The sequence below is a fragment of the Lichenostomus cassidix genome, chromosome 3, assembly GCF_008360975.1.
Source record: "Lichenostomus cassidix isolate B80296 chromosome 3, HeHo_3.0, whole genome shotgun sequence".
Classification (NCBI taxonomy): Eukaryota; Metazoa; Chordata; class Aves; order Passeriformes; family Meliphagidae; genus Lichenostomus; species Lichenostomus cassidix.
The window spans coordinates 78042500-78063074 of NC_139483.1; positions in this window are offsets into that span (position 1 = coordinate 78042500).

Sequence of the window (20575 nt, forward strand, 5' to 3'; positions counted from 1 at the left end):
TAAATAAGGACGAATACTTAGTCCTGTGCCTTTAACACAGACATGGACATGACATCATTGGCAGGTAATTAAGACTTATTCCAGCCACAATTTTGCTGCAGCCATGGCAGGCCATTGCACTGGTAAAGAGTTTGGAGAACAGGATGAAAAGGATTGGAACACACTTTTATTTAGATTAAACTATGAACAAGGCATGATAATAGATTATAAACCACATAATTTTGCAGGATTAAGGTAATTTAAAGCAGTATCTCCAAATAATCTGGTCATACGAAGCTCTTTGCCTATGGGAAATATCTGAAAAAACTCTCTGCCTAGTTTCTGAGATAAACAAGACTAACGGACCAACAGACATGTGGATACAGTTCTGGGAGTTGTTTTTTAGAGTTAGTTATTAGGGTAGAGCTCTTAGTCCAGCCAACAGTATTGTTGTGTTTAACACTCTAGCTGCTCATGGGGTGATGTGGTCACTGTCCCAGGACACTTTCAGTTCTTCATAGGTATGAAATACCTCATATAAAAGGTGATATCTATGCCAGGAGGTGCTGAAGGCAAGAGTCAGGCTGTACAGAGTTCCCAACTAGCAAGAAAAGTTGAGAAGTCAAAAGCAAAATCCTCGGCCTTTAAGCCACTGGACTTTGTAGGACACTGAAGAAAGGAGGGGTGTGAAAGAGACACACACAGCTCTCCCAGCCCTGGGTGGACCCAAATATATGAAGAGAAGAATGTGTAAATATGCACTATAAATATTAATACAGATTTGCTGTGTCCAAAAGGCAAAATTTACTGTTTTTCCAGACCGCTTTACTAATTTTTTACAGATTTTTAGCAAGCAATATGAAAAAATATGACTGCAACATCTGGGCAAACTTTCCTTCAGAAAATAAGCTTTGGTAGGAACTGTTTTCTTATACTCTCCCTATTCTCTGCTTACAGGTCATCTAGTGAGGCCACAGGTCGGAGTAAGGGCTTCAGTGGAAGAACAGCACCAGGGAAAGGCTTTCATCTTTCATGCTCATTGCACACATGAACATTTCCTTTCTGTCAGCAATTTGGACACCCGGTCAGGCCAGCTGTTTTCAAATTGTTTGTCATTGTCTGAGCAGGTTTGGTCTCTTTGCAAAGCATGATTTTTCAGATCTGTCACCAACAGGAACAGACATTTGAGCAAGTGGTTGGGTTGCTGAGAGGAATTGTTTGGCCTCAGAGATACCCACTAGGACACAGTGGAAGCTCCTGTCATCTGGATATTTCTCTGCACTGAGTCAGTGGGCTCATTCTGTTCAATAATCTATTTATACTATCATAATACACTTGTGAAATTAAGTTACTGATCATTGTGGGGGTGACTGAGTTGTGCTAGTATAACCACTATATCACAACAGTCAGGTTTGAGATGAAAAACACTGACTAAGTTTTAAGGGAAAATATGAATATGCTTTGTTTATTCACTATCAAGCACTCAGACTGAAGAGGGAAAACTTATTTTGGAGGATATTATTTCTGTGCATTTTTTTTTTGCCATCATCACACAGTTATCACTCTTAAGGTCAGAGAAAAGGCTGACAAGGGACACTAAGATTTTATTTAGTTGATCCACCTCCAACATGGTAGAGCATATAACTATATATACACCATTCCTACTATTTGTTTTTCTAACCTGTTCTTTGGTCCCTTTGAAAATTTGGCTTCCCAGTTTCCCTAGACAATCTATTTCAATGCTTAGTTATTTATTGCAATAGAAACAATATTCTTACTGTTCTGCTACCTAAGAGAATTATTTCTTGTTTAAATTACCCCTTTTTTATGCACAAAGGACAAAGGAAATTTTTTTTCATTATTCTTGCTGCTACCCTCATGTATCTGAAGGTTATTTTCACAATTCCTTTTGATTCTTCTGCAGACTAAGCAGTCTAAATTCCTTCGCTCATCCCTTGTAAGATGTGATATTAGACCTTTGCATGTATTGGTATCCTCCTCTCATGTCCACCATGCCTTTTCAGTGTGCAACACCCAGAGTTTACACACACTGAATAGAAGGAATATGACTTATGTCTTACAGATGATATGCCTGTCAACTGCCTTCTTCTGAGCTCTGGGACTAGGAGGCAGAGACAAGAGACGTGAATCATTCACACTGTGACCAGGGTAGGTGTTGTAAGACAAAACATTTATGTGATCTTTATCCAATAAAACAATTTTCATTTTGAAGTTCATTTGTTTTCCTGAACATTTGCCTGAATACACACAGAAGGTGAATGCAACTGAGGACACAAAGCAGCTGTGACAAATTCAGACACTACCCCTAAAATAAGTGTAAATATAATCTCATCCTGAGGTAATATAGATAGCCTTCCTTAGGATGATGCAAGATTATAAATTATTCTGTATGTTTCTTAGGGTAAAATGGTATATATTCATCAAACTGGTGGTAGATGTACGTAATGTTGTAGTTTTAATGCTTTAAGAAAAATGAGGCAATGCTCGTAAAGAATACAAGGTATCTTCTTATGCTCTAATCATAAAGAAAAATACACAAAAAACCCCCAGCAATGAACTAACTGTCATCCACAAGCTTTCACCAAGACAGGCTTCTGTCTTGGACCTGACAATGGGGTTTTGACCTGAAAGCTCATCTCTTTTTTTCCAGCTATATTAGTCAGCCTAATAAAAGAGATGGCCTTTCTCCATGGATCTTGTTTCTCTGGTGGGTATCACTGTAATATTTGCCACCATAAACCCCAAGGAATTCACAGGTTGTTCTGTCTGTCTCCCTGTCAAAAACACAAAATGGAAAAGGTCGGATGAAACCCTATCCCACCACAGGTCCCTATTCCTGTGCAAAACAGCAGTGTCAGGGATTGCCACGTTAGCCTCAGAAGAGCTGATGGGTTGCTACGGCAGGGTGCAGTGCCATGAAAAAACGTGACCTTGTGTCCCAAAGCCACCAGAATTAATCAGCACTGCATGGGTGCAGTGACACCAGGGCTGGTTTTGGAGGCTCTCCCAGTGCTCCCTCTGCTCTATTGGAGCTACCAGACTTCAGCTCCTTAGGTGCGTGGTGGCTTTGGAAAGCACAATCTCCACTCACAAGCAGGAGAAAATCACCAAGTGATTGGTTACAAATTATTTGCCATGCTTTAAGAGTAACCAACTTATTTCATTTTAAAAGAGGGCTCAGAGGTTTTCTGCAAGCACATGAGCATTTTTCCCCAAGGAAAATTTCATAATGGTTAATATAAGCAGAACTACAGTAGTGCATATGGTTAACAGCTGCTTTAACATGATATGGCATAACAACTGTCTGGAAATCATTAGCCTAACTTTTCTTTAGCATTTGGGTAATTAACCAACAGTCAGAACTATTTCAGCTTATCAGATAATATATTTTTTTCCCTGTATTATTTACAGAACATGTAGTGCTGTTTCTTAAAATAATACATGAAATGATTGCTGAGTGGATGAAAAAAAATCATGTCTCAATAGATATTTGACATATATTTAGATCTTTCCAAAACATTGAAGCATTCATGGGTTCCAAAGATGACTTTCCTTTTAGGAAATTAAAACATAAAATGCTATTACTGTTAAGGTTGCATAGAGACTAACAAAAGCCTGTGATAAAAATATTTATATGTATATGTATAAATTTTGTTTAAATATACTAAACTGTAAAGCAGAGTTGATAATGTAGATCACCTTTTGTTACAAAGATTCTGTAGCACATTTTTATTGCTCTTCACAACTGCCACCTTCCCCTTTTTTTTCCTACCCATAATAATTTTGTTATTTATACAGCTATTCTTTAGCTTAAACAGTGACATCAGAAAGATGTTAACTCTTGTAGTATTAAGCAGAGCCAAAACTGAAGAGGAAGAGAGAACAACATCACATAGGGAGGGCGAAATAATCTTATGTTGATCTACAGAGAGCAAGAAGTCATTGTCATCTTGTATGAAAACATATATAAATGTGCAGTGTGAAGGAAGTATAGGAAGGCAGTTTGAAAAATATAATAGCTAAAAAAGCCAGCAACTCTATAATTCACTGGTCTAAGAATCAAAATTTCATTCATGAAAAAAAAATAAATTGAAGTTTTGTTGCATATGAAAACTTTATTCATTCTGCAAAAGAGTCACAATACAACAACAATATCAATTCCAAAAGCTTCTTTAGGAAGTAAGTATGGTCAAAGGAACATCCTAAAATTTAGAATGTACCTAAGTGGCAGAAATAAATACTTAAAATCATAGGAGCTGAATTCTTTTCAACTTCACAAGTCCAAGTAGTAGGGAGGTAAGGACTAAATATGTAAAGCTTTCATTCCTGCTTCCCAGGGTGTTTCATATGGGGATTTGTACACCTGTCCTTCCTTGAGGACAGCTCAGAATTCATATTTAACACCCACAGAAGGCACCCTCGTGCAGGTGCATCCAGGTTCTTTTGAGAGGGGAGGTGAAATGCTCTTAATAGTTTTGTCATAAGGAAGCTTTGGGACTGTGGAGGGAGAAGTGACAGGCCAAAAATACAAGTGGTTACTCAGCTGCCTGAGAATAAGCCAGAGATTAGTTTGACCCAACGGACTTCTATTTTGGATGCCACTAAATGCAGCCTTCTTTAGCTGCTCCACACAATATAGTTTATTTTCCCCTTAAGGACCTCATATGTACCAAAACACACTTTTTTTTTTCCAGCACACAGCTGAAAACAGAGTGGTAAATGCTAATCCTGCACTGGATTTTGGAGCACAGGTATGTCCTTGGCTGATAAAATTTTATTTCAACAGTAGCCATTTAGTAAGAAATATGTGTAATGCACTGCTGCCTGAGTCTGAATTATCACATTTCTGCTAATACAAAACTTAGAATAGAAGCCAGACACAAAAGACTTACTAAACATCAGTAGCTTTTCTATAGACTCACCACCGCTATTAATTAAATACCTGTTAATGAGTACAGCATGCTTTCTAAATCCAAATTTGGACAGAACTCAACAATAAACCCAACATCATGAAAGGTTTTGACAAACTACTGAAATACCTGTTTGCAGTCGTCATTGGATAATATAATGAATAAAGATATCTGATAGTATTTCCACATTTACAGGAGTTCTGTTTTGTGATCCATTTAGTGAGCAATGACTGCAGTATCTGTAGACTAATGATGGAGATGTATCGAATCTCACTTTGTCTATGGAAGTTGCCAAAGCATAGAGCAAGAGCTCATTCAACTCGGAGAGATAAGTTTTGGGAATTGATGCAGTGCTGAATCTGTTCCTAGTTTTGGTTCCATGGGAGACAAATAACTGAAAAACTCACATTCCCTCATGAATGTCATGAGCTGAGCTATTTCTCCAAGATCTCCAAACAGCAGAGAAAGCTTTTGGGCTGACAGGCTTGCACAATATTTAATGCTTGACCTATAACTCTCAGGAAAGTATTTAATTACATTTTGCCTCCTTCAAGCTTGACCCAGAATCCTGCTAAGTCATCCTGTGGCTGAGAAGGACCTTTTGAGGTGCAAGAGTGGAAGTCCTACCATCTTCCATCTGAGCATTCCCCTCCTCGCAAAGATCATGGGAATACTTTTGGAACACCTACCATGAGCTGCCATGCACAAGCATATTTTGATGAGTGTGTCTGAGCCAGCTTCCCAGCCTTCCTGGGGAGTTTATAGGAGTAGGATGTTCACTTTCAGATTGCTCCCATCTTTGTGCAAATGAGGCATACAGCCATTCATGTACAACAGGCCATTGCAGCAAACAGGCACGTAGGGGTCTTGTGAGCATGGATGAAAAGCAATTCTTATTGGGGGAAAAGGGTTTTTACCTCACTTGCCCTTTTTCACTCTTATAGGACAATAGCTAGAGTAAATCTGCACAACAATAGAGTCAGATTTCTAATCACGAACTAATGTTTCCATTCACAGCACATTGTTGGCCTCTGATCAAGTTCCATGTGGGTCCAATACTGCAATCTTCATTCAAATAAGAAGAGATTTATCAAAGTGAGGATCAGGACTTTTGTCTATAAAATCAGCTGGTTCCTGTTAGAAGATTCATTCAATCATGATGACGTTTGTGATATCTCCACCGAAATCAGTAAAACTCATTCCTTTTGCTTTGCAAGATTTGTCTCACTGTATGTTATCAAAGCCTTTTTGTTGCTCAGACCAGTGACTGTAAAGAATTATCAGAAAAATAATTCTGAAACTGCTTAGGAGTACTTATTTTGTGAGGGGGATGGGCTGACTGCATAGAAATCTGCTTCCAAATTAATAGTATTTGAATCCTGAAACAAATGTAACACAATAAAATGTCTTCAATATCACAATAAATTTAACGAGTCTTAGAACATTTCAGTCACAATAATAAAACACAGAATCGTATAAATAACACCAATAGCAACAGACAAATTCTAAGAATAAGTATTGCATCTATCCGACAATAACAATGGTTAGAAGATGAGAACTTGAATCAAATCAGAAAACAAACTTTCAATGGAAAGCTTAGCATCCAGGCAATTTATAATTCAAAGTCTGTCTAAAATAAAAGTAGCAAGAAAATGTTAAGTATTCTACCATACTATTCATATTTCAAAATTTTTTTCCAGTTTCATAACTTCTATCTTTTCAATATTTAGGGCAAGATTGCTGGGAATGCTTTTCATGGTTAGCTTCCCATTTATTGTGTCTCTTCTCTTATTTGTTCCTAGGAGGTAAGAAATGACAGTAAAGGAAAAATAATGGGTCAGTGAAAGAAAAAGACAGACAAATTATCTAGCTTTAGTCCCATTTTCTGTAATATTGTAGATACTCTTCTTTTATGAAAAATGGGAAATGACACATTATAGTTTCTAGATACTGTTAAATCACAAATCTACCAGTCCACCAGATCTGTAGTCCCTAGACTATTCGTGAATCCAGCACTGGACTATAGCTCATGCTATTCTTGAATCCAACTGGTTCTTTTGCATGTGACCCAACCTGTAGTTTATAAACTATTTGTGCATCCGGTGGAGGATCTATAGTTACATTTTCGCAAAACCAGCAACATTTTTGAGAGGACTGCTGCCAAAGAACAAATAATATCTACACTGCAAGAAACAGAATTCATGTCCTTAAACTTCCTCCAAGAAAAAGGAGACATTACTCCCCATCTTTACATGTTTCTGAAGAAATATTTAATCCATGAGCTAATTGATTTATTTTGGCAGAAGAGCCATCCTTTTCTCTTTCTCTTTTTTTTTTCTCTTTTTTGTCCCTTTTTTTAAATCTCTTTTTTGTCCCCTGTGAAACATTATCAGGACACCGTTTTTTAAATGTGAAGATCTGCTTAATAAACTCCTTTGAGACTATTTCGGACAGAGATGTTTCTTATAATTATTAGTTGTAGCTTAAGATAAAATGATGATAGCAAGTTAGAAGGCTGAGTTTTATGCTGTGCACCTATTAAATCTCTATAAGTAACTTTATCCATTGGTGGGCAACAAACATATTACTGCAAAGCATGCATTAAATATACCATGCACATGTAGACAGATAGTTGAATGGCATACAATAATGCAAATACTTGCACTCTTCTTCCTTGGGGATGCATTTCTTTATGTAACATAAAGCAGCCCAAATTCATCTAATACAAGAATTGTTTCTCCTTTTTTTCATGGAAAACACATAAATCCTTCCCTCTGGATGTTTTCTTGTAAAGCTTATGTGGCTCAGCCCTCTCACTACAGAAATAGGACAGCACTCGCTTGCTGTTGACCAGTACAACCTGGCCATGTTAGACCTTGACCTTAAAAACAGGTCTTCAGAATTAGCTGTCTTGCTGGTGTTTACGCGTCTCTATTTGTGATCAGGACCTCCCTCTTCTAGACACCTCACATATGTGTAAGAGCGAAACTTTTCCTGCCCTGAAGAGTTCAGAGGCTTGAGAAAGTAATTTGCTCCTGAGCCAGGCAGTTGCAGCTGGTGCAAGCTCCTCACCAAAGGCAGGCGGACGTCCCCCAGTTGAGAGCAAGGGCACACAGCCTTTGGTTCCTCTCCAGGCCATGTTCTGACATGTCATAGCTGTGTTCTCTTTCTCCTTGATTTTTCTTTTTCTTGGTGGTGGTGGTTTTTTTCCTTATTTTTTTTCTCATTCCATTTCAGAACCATCACTGTGTTGCCACAGAACTCATTTAAGCCATCAAGGTTTTAAATTTAGCTCTGGCAGAAGTCAGAGGGTAGGCTTATGCACCCACCTCTGGTGATGTAAGGCTAACCTCAAGGTCTACACTTCCAGCTGAGTCCAGTGCTCAGCCCAGGAAAACTAAACACACTGATTTTCCCATGCCCTCAGAGAGGCCTGAAAAGCCTCTCTGGGCTGCTGGGTGGCAGCCACTGGAGTAAACAAAAAGCAAATTCAGCACAGTCGGTTCTTGTTTAATCCTGATGTATCAGGATTGGCCTGATCAACCCAGCAAGTCTGTGCTGGTCTGTCACCTGAGGGACCTGGCCTGGTCCTGAGGAGACTGCTTTGAAGTTCACTGGGCAACTTTCATCCAAAAAGCTTTCTTTTCCCTTACCAACACTGACTGCTTTTTCCAGCTCTCCGGAAATTCTCATAAAGCATGTACTCTTGTTATTATTGTGGGACAGCAATGCTAATATTATAGCAGCACCCAGTAGAGGCCTGCAATGAGGTCCCATCAGGTTGTACACTGAACACAGCCATGGCTCTTGGCCAAGGCATCATCCTTGCCAGGGCAGCAATCACTAACATGAGCCTGCAGAGGAACTGGTGGTACCAAGCAGGAGGAGACCCCCATGGCTGCCAGCTGAGTGCACACCAGCTGTGCCTGACTTCAAATACCCAATCTTTTGTGCTGACGGCAGGTTTTCACTCTCCTTGTCACAACCTCAAGAAGCCTGCTGGAAAGAAAAGTTCTAGGATGCCACACAAAGCAGAGGGTAGGATAGGGAGGTCATAGTGAACCTCACAATAGAAGTAAGAGAATATCTGAACTGTGCGTCAACAGGAGCTTAATCACTGTGTTTTTCAAGAAAAATATTCCTCTCTTTCAGAGGCAATTTTAAAGGCTTAGGGTAACCAATAACTGGCTTATGTTCCCTCCTGGTATGCCAAAATCACCCTTTCACATCCAAAAGGGAGAGAAAATGTATACCCTCTCAACTTCTGGTCTCAGACAAATCTTTAAAAATTGTACAGTGCCCTGCAAAAGGGTTACAGAGGAGATGTCACCAAACAGCCTCTCTGAAAGGGTCAGAAAACTGATCTGCTGGAGAGACATGGGAGCCCAGAGCTCACTTTTTTTATTAATTTATGTCAAGAATGTAAAAAAAAAAAAAAAAAAAAAAAAAAAGATTCAATTAGTTTTAGCAGATTTGGTTAAATATTTAACTATTTTAGCATGGAAAAGCTCTAGTTACTGTTCCAGTTTGTTTAATGGGGAAGCAATTACTGATTGATACATGCTATTCTTTTTACTCCTTAAACACTGTGTGTTAGCTGATTTAACATTCCTCAGTCCTAGTGTTACAATTTGTTCTCTGGAATAGGGTACCTGGAGGCTGAGACCAGTCTTTATCATTCTGCAAGGTACTCTGCAGCCACATAATGTTTCGCAAACCCTATTTTGAAGACTTTTAAAATCACGTTCATGAGTCCTGGACTGGTTTCTTTGTTAATTTATATTGGCAGCCCTGCATTGACTTCACTGAAAGTCTGGCAATTTACACCAACTGTGAATTTGGATCTTTATTTCTTCTTCTTTTTATTTCTGAGGACAGATTGGTTTATTTTAAAACCTGGCTGCTGATGCAAAATGTGTGAAATAGCTTTTTTTGCTGCATAAATATTTTTGAACAATATTTTCAAGGATTTTGCAATGAGTTACATGAAGCTGGCAAAGCTCTGGTACCCCCTTCATCTTGTGCAAACAGAATTATGTAAAGAATAGGCCTCTGGGACATTAGCATGTTCAAGCAAAAAGAACATTAAAAAGCAACTTTTTTTTCTCAGAGACCCTTAACCTTTCCCCATCCTGGCTCCTAGAGTTACATTCCACCATCTAGATGTTTTACCAATTGATCCTGACTAGATTTTCTTTATATCCCAGATAGGACCAGCTGGCCAGTTCACTGCTTGCATTTGCCATCGCTGCAATGAACAGTTAATCTCATGCTGTGCGTCCCTCGGTCTATAAAGCCTGCTCCAGATTCAATTAAATTTCTAAGTGTAGGCACAAGGCCATCTAAAAGTTGTTTTTCCCTTGAATTTAATAGGCTTTGGCCTAGAAAGTTGGTCCTTTGGCCTGGTAGTCTTTCCCACACAAGGGATGCCTTTCTTCCTTAGTCAGAATTACCTCGAAATCTTCTTAGCAGTGAGTGTTTGCTTAGCTATACACCTTCCTAAAATGTTTTAATGTGATGAAGCTGTTGAGCATTTCTAAACATAGACGCAAATTTGAGACTGTACTGTAAATGGTTTCTGCATCCCTTTTAGCATTTTCTAAGGCCAAAACTCATAGCCAAGGAATCAAGTCTAAAACCTGGCCATGAAAATCAAGGCTCAGTATCTGCTGGCTGATGGAGGGCTGCACCCCGTCTGAGGCTGCAGGGATGCTCTGCCTTCTCCAGAGCTGACGTTTGCCTATATGTAGCTCCCTGCGTGTGCCTCAGCATCCTCTCTCTCATCCAAGGTTTTCTTTCCCTTCTCAACATTGTTTTGGGGAAGCCAGTCTTACTTCATGCAATATCCAGTCTCTTTCTTGATGATGAAGAAATTTTCCTCCTCAACTCCAACCGCTCTTATTCCAGGCTTCCAGTTAGTTGTACACTAGTATTGCCAAAGTAAAAAGTTAACAAATCAGGTAACAGCAAAACACAGACACTGCCAGATACCAACATGTATGTGGTGTGATTTTGATCCCTCCTTTGAACCTGAATTCCTGTCACTTCCTCATCTCCAAAGGCTGTGGTGTGCATGGTGGTGCAAGGTTGCTTGCAGGTGGTTGAGAGCTGCACAGCCAGTCCCAGTCCCAATCCCAATCCCAATCCCAATCCCAATCCCAATCCCAATCCTAATCCTAATCCCAATCCTGACATGAATAGCTGTCACAGGTCTTTGGGCATTAGAAAGTTGATGGCTTCTCCTGACCTTTGCTTCATTTGACAACCTGCATGCCTTGCACCAGTGCACCCCATCCTAACAACAACAGATGCTACTTTCTGCCCCTTTCCACCTGCCACTTTCCACCTGCCCCAGATTTGCTCTCTGCCTGCCCCTGCTGCCCAGCTCCATCTCACTTTGCATTTCCAGCCCCAAGGGGCTGCTCCCTCAGCTGCACTCTGGTTCCTCACTCTTGCATTCCCATCACACACAGACAAATACACTGCTAGTACATCTGCTCCTGCAGGGATTTCCACAGCTCCCTGCCCACCCTCCCACTCCCAGTTTCCCTGTTCACAGCATGGCAGCAGGGGCTGGCCAGGAAGAAAGCCTGGGAATGCACACCCACTTGAGCTGCTCCCTTCTCCTGGAGGTGCAGGGGCAAGGCACAAGGAGCCAGGCAAGGAGGGCTTCCTCCCAAAGGCAAAGCTGAAATTTATTAGAGGGCTGGAGTTCTGTCTTTAGATCTTTCCTGGCTCTGGTCCCGAGAAAATCATGTCAGTGAGAAGAGCTGGCAGCACTGCTGGCTCCCCCGGCTCCTCAACCCGGGAACACAGGCTCAGCACTCGGCCCTCCAGCTTCTGAATCGCGGCTGAGCTGCACGTGGAGCTGGCTGTCGCTCCCAGCCTTTGCTCTGCCTCTCCATGCGCCGCTTCTATGAATCACAGGTGTTGTGCATTTCCCTCCATGGACTGAAAGGAGTTTTCAAGAGCTCCAAAATCACTCAAAGTTAATGGGAGCCAGGAGCCCAAAGCATCCCTGAGGAGCTGCACTGCCCCAGCGCTGCTCAAGCCCTGGTGTGTGCTGGAACTGGGATTCCTAAGTCACAGGATGCTTTTAAAAATGTGTTTCGCTCTCTCACACAAGTAGGAGCCAAGAGCTTGAGAGTTCTGGTCTTGCTTCTGCAATTAAACTGTTCTGAGTTTTTTTAGGCAAGTCACAATCCTACTGAGCCTCTTTCACCATCTGTAAATGGGAGATAACAATACTTAACATCCTTCCAAAGTAAATGTTAATGAGACTTCAGCAGCTTACGTCTGCATAGGGTCTTGAAGATACAAGGCACTGGGAGAGCGTTATGTGCTGTTGTTACTAATTGTGAATATCCTTTGCTTTAGTTTGTTGTCAATTATTATTAAAAGTGAGAATTTGTGATCCAATGTAATATTACTCAGAAAAGATTTAGTATCTTTCACAGCCTGTAAATAACTTGGTTGTATTTGTCTGATGCAGAGATGGTAATAGGAAACAGATTTCAAAAGTGGTGCAAAAAGGAATGTGTGGTTGTTCTGACAATATAGTTTTCTTAAATTTAAACCTGATAAATCAACTTTGGACTTATATTTTCTCTGAGGAGAATATTTTTAAGCGAGGCAACATAAATGAATTCCTTAACTGGAACATAAACATTAGCACTATGTTTCTACCCTTCTGTTGAATTCTAATGAATAAACAGACACATGTCGGAGCTTTAAACATTTGGCAAAGCAGTATAAGGAATTTGTTCACAAATTGCAGAAGGAATCTGAGGAGGACCTTCCTTCTACGGGCTTTTTAACCCCAAGAAATGAAAAGTGATGCACGCATGACAAGTCTAGACACATCAATGTCATGAAGGGCATTGTGACATATCAGCTGTTTACCAAAACTCTTTGTCTTCATTACCATGAAATACCTATCTGAAGCCATCTGAAATTTGGCAAATGAAAGTCAATTAGGCTGCAGTGAAAATATTAGATCAACTGACCCCCTCATAAGGAAAATTACTCAGTCACAGGAGACCTCTGCTCAGTTTCCTTCATCTTTTTCCTTTTCTTTATTCCCTCTGGACCCACAGGACACTAGATACATCCACTCAGATTTTCTTCCTCCCCCATCATGTTCATTCCTGTGGATTCACGCTACCATGGGCTTCCCTGTAGTGGGGTCTATCGCTAAAATTCAACCTTACTGTAAAGGGTGGAATAGCTTTTGGCTGCTGTGTCATGGAGAAGTCAGTTTAGGAAAAGCAGAAATTTTCTCAGGGATATGTGATTGCTGGTTAGAGTTTTCCTCTTAGAGACTTCCACCTCCAATTGACTGTGCCTACATTCCCTAACACCAAAAGGTTCTCAACCCTTCTGGGCCATGGTGTACCAGCTGAAGGATTACTGATGTTGCTGTACTTCCCCTTTTCACAGGAGCGAGTAAGCACACGAGTACGGGTCACTGATGTGAAGCAGCCGATTTGTCTGTGGAAAATGAAGTCTGGGCTCTTTCTTTCATGGCTGAGAGCTTTTTTATGCTCTCAAGCCTTGTAAAGCCACTGTGTAGCTCCAGGTGTATGCATGGTTTTGTGTGTTTTCTAATGTAGCTTCTTAAATACTTTCTGTAAAAATCCACAATATTTTTCTACTATATTAGAAAGTTTGGAAGGGTCAGCTCTAATTAGTTTTATTGTCATTGGCAGCAGCACTTAGCATACATGGATCTTTAATGGAATCTTGACTTCTGTGGAGCTGAAGCAGATAGGAATCTCTCACAAGAACAGAAAGGAGTGAAAATTCCAGTCTTTTCCATATTTCTAAACAGCCAGCTATTTTGGAATCTATTGCAGATGTATCCCATTAACTGTCAAGTTACTTAGTAAACCCACCAAATTACTGCACACTCACTCAATAAAAGTGCTAGATATATAAAATAACAAGGAAGTTCTCAAGGTTGTGTTTAAACTTTAACAGGGAAAAAAAGGACGGTTTTGGTAAGGTGTTTTTTGTTTTGTTGTGTTTTGGGAGGTTTTTTATTTTGTTTTGTTTTGGATTTTTTGGTTACTCTTTTTTTTGAGCAAGGAGTACAGCCAGGGAAAATGAATGTTAAAAAACTAGCAGCACAAAATGAGGGCTTACATTTCCAAACCTCGACATACCACATGTGCCTATAAAATACAGGAAATGGGTACAAATGTGAAGCTGCACACAGGATTAGAGGCACATGAACACATTTAAAGCAGGTGGAAATAATGTCAGCTGGAGCTGTAAGGTTTGTACCAGGGGGCAAAGAGTAGATGGGGCTGTACTGCTATTAAGTTACTCTTGATACCATTTTCTGAGAAAAAAGGATAAACACAAACAATTTCTGGCATCCTTAAACATATGTACAGACGTTAGTTGCATCTCTTCCCATTGCTTTTAAAACAGGAAAGCCTCCAGGCCTTCAGTTCAACTGCAAAGACTTCCAAATCCAGAGAGCTACTTTGTCAACAAAAGAAGCCTTGGGGAACAACACTAAAGTGACTTTTTTTTTGGTCAACTGGCATTAGAATATCATGCAAGGCCAACATATGACATCAAGTTTTTGGGAAATCTGTGGTCTGGTGCTAAGCTATCCTCAAATAGGTGTGTCATGTGTTAAAACAATGATGGAATGTACAGAGGACAAGTAATAAGATGGCTTCTACTGCCCCCACAGACTCATCCCTACAAGACCAGCGCTGAGAGGGGTAATACTCTGTAAAAAATGACTGTTTTCCCTCACACTTACCAGTCAGGATCCTTTGGGGTATCCTATCTCAGAAGGAGCCTGCCAGGATCAGTGCAAGGTCTACAGAGGAAATAAACTTTTCATCTCTTTTCAGATAATCCTACCATCAGGGAGAGCAAAAGTAATTTGTCATTAGCTATGCCCCATGCCACAATCTCCTCCCTCAAGATCCTGGGGGCAGCTTGAGCTAAGAGCCCAGCAGCCAGGTGCAAGGGCTAAGAGATAGCACCGAGGCACAGCACAGGATGGCCCCGACCCTGTCTGCATCCTCTGGGATATGAGCTGCTCTGTGTGCACAGTTGGTAAAGTTTACTGCATCCTGTGCCTCTCCTGCCAAACTCTTGCTCACAGTGAGGATCCAAATCAAAGGCTCTTCGACTTCTGCAGCCCTGCCTCCTCATAGAAGCTTAGATTACACATTTTCCATGGACTAGAGAAGCACCCATATCCTACAGCTTAAAAGCAAAACCTGAAAAATTGCCCAGTCCAAAGAAATCTGTGTTTCCAAAAGAGACAAAATGCGAATGATTTCAGAGTCTGGAATCCCTTCAATCGGCGCCTTCCAAAAACAACCCTAGCCTTGCATCCAAAATCTACTGAGGGAGAGAAAACAAGCAAACCTTTCCCACTTCTGAAGGTACAGCATACTTGCTTCTGTGCCCATTAAATGAGATAGTAAGTTTTCCTCCTCTTTGCCAGGTTAAACTACAGATATTCCTTCCCATTCTCTTGTACTGTGCTCTTCCAGAGCACAAATAAAGCACCATCTGGCCCTTCATTAACTCTATTTGATTTCTTTTGATCTCATGTAAACGATGAGAAAAAGATCTAAGACTCCCTTCTCCTCTTTAGACATGTGCATAACTCACATCAGTGTCAATGAGAGTTAAACATGCCTACAGAGAGGAAGAAATAGAAACCACTGTGTGTTTCACTGTAGCATCTTTGCATTTGCAAAATGGAAACAAAATGGTCCAAAATCTAATTCCCAGATCACATTCCTCCAAGTCTCAAAGTGAACCTCAGAGAGGATGTAGAAATACCAGGATACTGTGACAGGACACAATGGGGTTGTTGATGTTCTTATTCATAAAGAAAATCCTCTTGATTGTCATGAATTTAAGTGTCTACAGCCCAAAGGAAAAGAAAAAGAATAAAACTTAAAATGCTTTTTGAAGTTTTCCACAATATACTTGATCTTCCATTTATATACAAGACAAAATTTGCTGTAAATTAAAGCCCAAGATCACAGCACTTTCCAAAGCTCCTCTTTTATTTGCCCTCCACAACACCCCTCCCTAAATAGCACCATCACTCTCCAGCTGATCGGAGCACATTCAGCATTATCTTTTCTCACTGCTGGTCAATTTTGCAAGAGCAAAAGATACTCTCTCTGTTTTGCTTTGGGCAAAGAAGCAATGGCTCTGCAGAGCCAGCAGTCACCAGTTAATACCTCACAGTTCCAAGGCATGCAGGGAAGTTTGCGCCAATCTAACACCTCGGGCAGTAAAGGCCGGGGGTACCTACATGCCCCGGGAAAACCCCAGTCAACCACACAATTGTGGTCAGGCAGTGGGACAGGGACGCTGCGTATCCCCTCCCATCCCCTGGAGCAGGGTGCTGAGGTGTTCACTTCATGCTGCACCACACCCTGGCCCTGAGGCTCCTGCTGTGCTCTCCTGCCAGTGAGCTTCTCAGGCTCCGTCCCACACCTCAGCATTCCCTTCTGCCCCTTCAGTGAGGCTTTCCATGGAACAGGTGATGGATTTCAGGGTGCATGAGTGTGGCAAGGACAAGCCCGTCCAAGAGCTCATAGTTCTAAATATATGGCCCCTTGCACCCAGCTGAAGCCCTCTGTATGCATGTGTGTATATTTGTACACACTCACTTACACACCTAAGGCCTGTTTCTGCAGTCCGGCTGCTCCCAGCCTGAGCACCGACGGTATAGTCGCACCGCTGCAGGACGCGGCGAGTGCTTTGCAGCCGGACCGGGATGAGAGGAAATGACAGTCGCGGGGCTGGGGAGAGCGGAGAGGCTGCGCGGGGTTCCGCGGGTGCGCAGGCGGGCACGGGCCGTGCCCCAGGGGCTTTGAGCCGTTTCGCGGCACCGCGGCGGGCGGCTTATCCCGTCATCCGCGGGCGCGGAGCGCGGCGGGGAGAGGAGCGGCGTAGCGGAGCCCCAGCCCCGGCAAGCCGCCGGTACCGCGGGCGGGAGCCGGGCAATCACAGCCGGTCCATTTCGTTCCCCTGGCGTTTAATATGGGCTCTGATCTAGGGCAATAATCAATAACCATCCTTTCGTCTTTGAACACCAGGGGGCTGAGAGGACTTTTCAAGACAAATTCCTCGGGCGATGATGTATATTTCACACTTACTGTGCACTTTCCACTGAGAAAAGAGAAAGAAAAAGGAAGGAAAAAAAAAGGAGGTAAAAAAAATAGAGTGAGAGGAGAAAACACTAAAGGAAATAATTGCATTTATATACAGACATCAACGAGTGAAAGACTGGACGGCAAGGCATGTCTATATTTACTGTAGAATAGTGCAATCGATATACATGTATGTGTGAATATGTGTTTGGACATACATATAGATTTATATTACTGTGTATATGTGTATGGATATACACAGAAGCATTTGTTTATTGTTAAAATGCGCCAAGGGACTTTACACACTCAAATCTAAAAGAAGAGCGATTTTAAAGCCCCGCTTTTCTGGAGTCCTCCACTAGCGCCTCGTCCTCACCCCTCTCCCCGAGTACTTACTAGCAGAGTACTCGCACAGTTTTAATAACTGTCTCCCCTTCAGCACATCATCGAAAAAAAAATATATTTAAAAGATATATCTTGTATGCAACACTTGATGGGGAAATGGTCTCCTGGATGTTACTATGAAAGCATTTTGGTCTGGCTGATTGCGGAGGAATTTAATTTTGACGAGCCAAATGCTTTCATTCAGGTGACGGGGGAATCGGGCCGTGCTGGGGGGCTCGGCCGGCACCTCGCTGCAGCGGGCAACGGGGGCGGCGTGGGGAGCCGGCGTGCGTGGGCTGCACGGCAAAGAAGCCTGTTTGATGTCTTCTTCAAAAATCAAAATGCCCAGATGAAGCTCAGTTTTGTCCTCCATCAGTGCATTTCCACCCCTAAAGCCTACCCGCCCGCCTGTTTCTCCGACAGCTCCCCGATAAGGCTCTCTCTCGCCGCTTCTTTGGTGTCCCGGCCGGGCGTCGGGGTGCGGCGGCCCCGTTCCCGGGCAGACTGCCCCAAAAAGCGGGCACGCGGAACCGAGGGAGAGAGGCTGCGGGCCGTGACGGTGTTCCAGCACGGACACGGGACTGCGGGGAGACGCAGCGGGATCCGGAGTGTGCGGTGCTCCATCACCGCCCTCAGACGTGGGCCGCCGCCAGCCCGCGGCTCGCCTGGGCTTCGGAGATGTTTGCAGGGGAGAAAGAAAAGCAGCAAACGAGTGCTGCCCCCAGAGTGCGCGTGTTTGCGCTCCCTCGGCAGCGAGGGACGCGCGGGGCTGATCCGAAAATCCGGGCGTGAGGCTGCGAGGCGAAGCCTTCGGGCTCCCAGCGCCGCGTCCCACTGCTCGGGTAAAGACCAATCGGCGAAGGTGCGTTTCAGTCAGCGAGACAGTGCAATTCCCCTCGCATATAAACACAGGAACGGCCTTTCATGAAATTCAGACAACTTTGTAAAACACCATCTACTCACACGTTCACACCGAGAAGAGCAGTAAAAGGATATGAGTGCAGGGTCTGGATTTTATACTTTCCTGTCCTCTGGGGTCTGGTTTAGACGGAGAGGATTGTGTTTTTTTATTTTAGGGATTTTTTTTTTCCTTTTTCTGTATGGGGAAAGATTAACCTTTCGAGCTGAGAAATACAGGTGCTCCCAGGAATTTCTCTCCCCGCGCCTCCCCGACGCGCACATCTAGGAGAGAAGGTCCGACCCGGGTTCTGCGGGACAGGGAAAGGGAGATTACAACACTGAAAGTTAAAACAAAGGGCTCTCGTGTTTCCCACCGAGCAGAACCGGGCTAATCATGGCAGGGAAAAAGTCAAGTCCTTAGCAAGTGAGGGAAGAAGGAAGAAAGCCAGTTCAAGACGGAGAGGCAGGGACTTTCGTTCAGAAATTGATCTACGCTTGGAACAGGAAAAATTGACTCTTCACATCTGTCCGATTATTTCGGTTTATTTATAGCTGTTGGGGAAATATAATCTTCTCCCTCGCCTCCCTGGAAACAGGAAAAGCACTAGTAGCTAGCTCTCTCCTACGGGAAAAGCTTTTCTGTCGCCGAGAACAGGCGCTGCCCGCGGGACCGGCGGGGCGGGAGCTTCACCGCGCACCTCCTGCCCCCGCCGCTGCCGCTGCCCGCCCGGCCGCTGCTCCCTCGCCGGTGTCCGGCAGAGCCTTACAGAGCCTCGCAGGTCAGGCTCGTGTTTCGGGGAGCTCTGCGAGGCGCGGAAAAGGAGGCCCGGTCCTGCAGTCACGCCCGCAGAGAGTTCGGACCGAGCAGAGACCGTAAGGTCAGCTTCCGAAGCAGCCTGCTGGGCCGTTTCGTGGCCATAAAGTCCTTAAGTAACCTTGCATTTAAAACACAGGGGGAAAAAAAAAGAAGAGAGGGAAAAAAGCACCTTCTTTGACACTGTTCAGTAATTAACAATCGAAAAAGTTAAACCTCTCCCACTAGGGCGCTCCAAGAAGGGAGTTCGCAATTAGCCGCAAAATCCCCCGTGAGTTAATGACCTAATTCACGAACCGTCTTGCTTTCTTCCTTTTATTTTTTTTTCTTTTTCTTTCTTTCTTTTTTTTCCTTTTTTTTTTTTTAATTCCCTGGACCTCGGTAGAAATGCATTTATTTATTTGTTATAATACGCCAAAGCTACGACTAGGACACTACGCAACATTGAAAGAACAGAAAATACTCGTTTGGGTACCCTTGGCTTTGTAAATAACTGCTTTGCCAATAGATGGCATAGTGTCCTTTCCATTGTGAGGAAGCTCCGCTTCCCCGTTTATTTACCTGTCTTGTTTGTTTTGCTCACAGCATTTTTTTTTTTAATGTGTAAACGTCGCTTTGCATTTCCTCTCCCGGAGTACAGAAAACATAGGTATCTTTAAAAAGGTATATTGCAAAAATTAAAATTACAGATGTAATACATACTGTGAAACCTATAAAAATGCGTTTACAATGGTTACTTAAAAAAGAAATTTATAACTTTCATATGTACCTTACTAGTGCAATATGCAACTGCCATATGTTTCCTAGTTCCATAATTCAGTTTTTCCTGGACAGCTGGAGCAGGTAGTACTTCTTAAAGTACATTTCATGTAATATGAGAACTAGCCCCGACTAAAGACCGAGGGTTGCCATAAAAAGACACAAACCCTGCTTAAAAAATGCTGTTTAACTACACATCATTTCTTACAGTGGTATGATATTAATGTTCCAGTAGACTCACGTTATGATAAAAAGGGGATATACGGTATCTTTTTACTGCTGAAATCCCAGCCTCGCAAACATAAATATTTCCAATTAGTGACTGTACCCTAAACTACAGTGATTTAAAGCTACCTGACCTAATTTTATTCCATATATGTTTTCATTTTTTTCCCTGAAACAATAATGAAAATATGAGTTAAATGTATAAGAAAGCAATAAAAAAGTAAAGCCAGAGGTTTCTTCAACCCTCATTTAGCGTTTGCAAATGTTTATTTTGTGACTGGAGTAACGGAAAGGCTATTTATAAAAATCGTTCGTCTGAAGCGAACAATAAATGTGAGAGCGTCGTATTAAAGACTGGAGATTTCCTTCAAAATCATTCATACTCGTGGCCGAGTAATTACAAATTAAGATAATATAAGCGCTATAAAACGCAA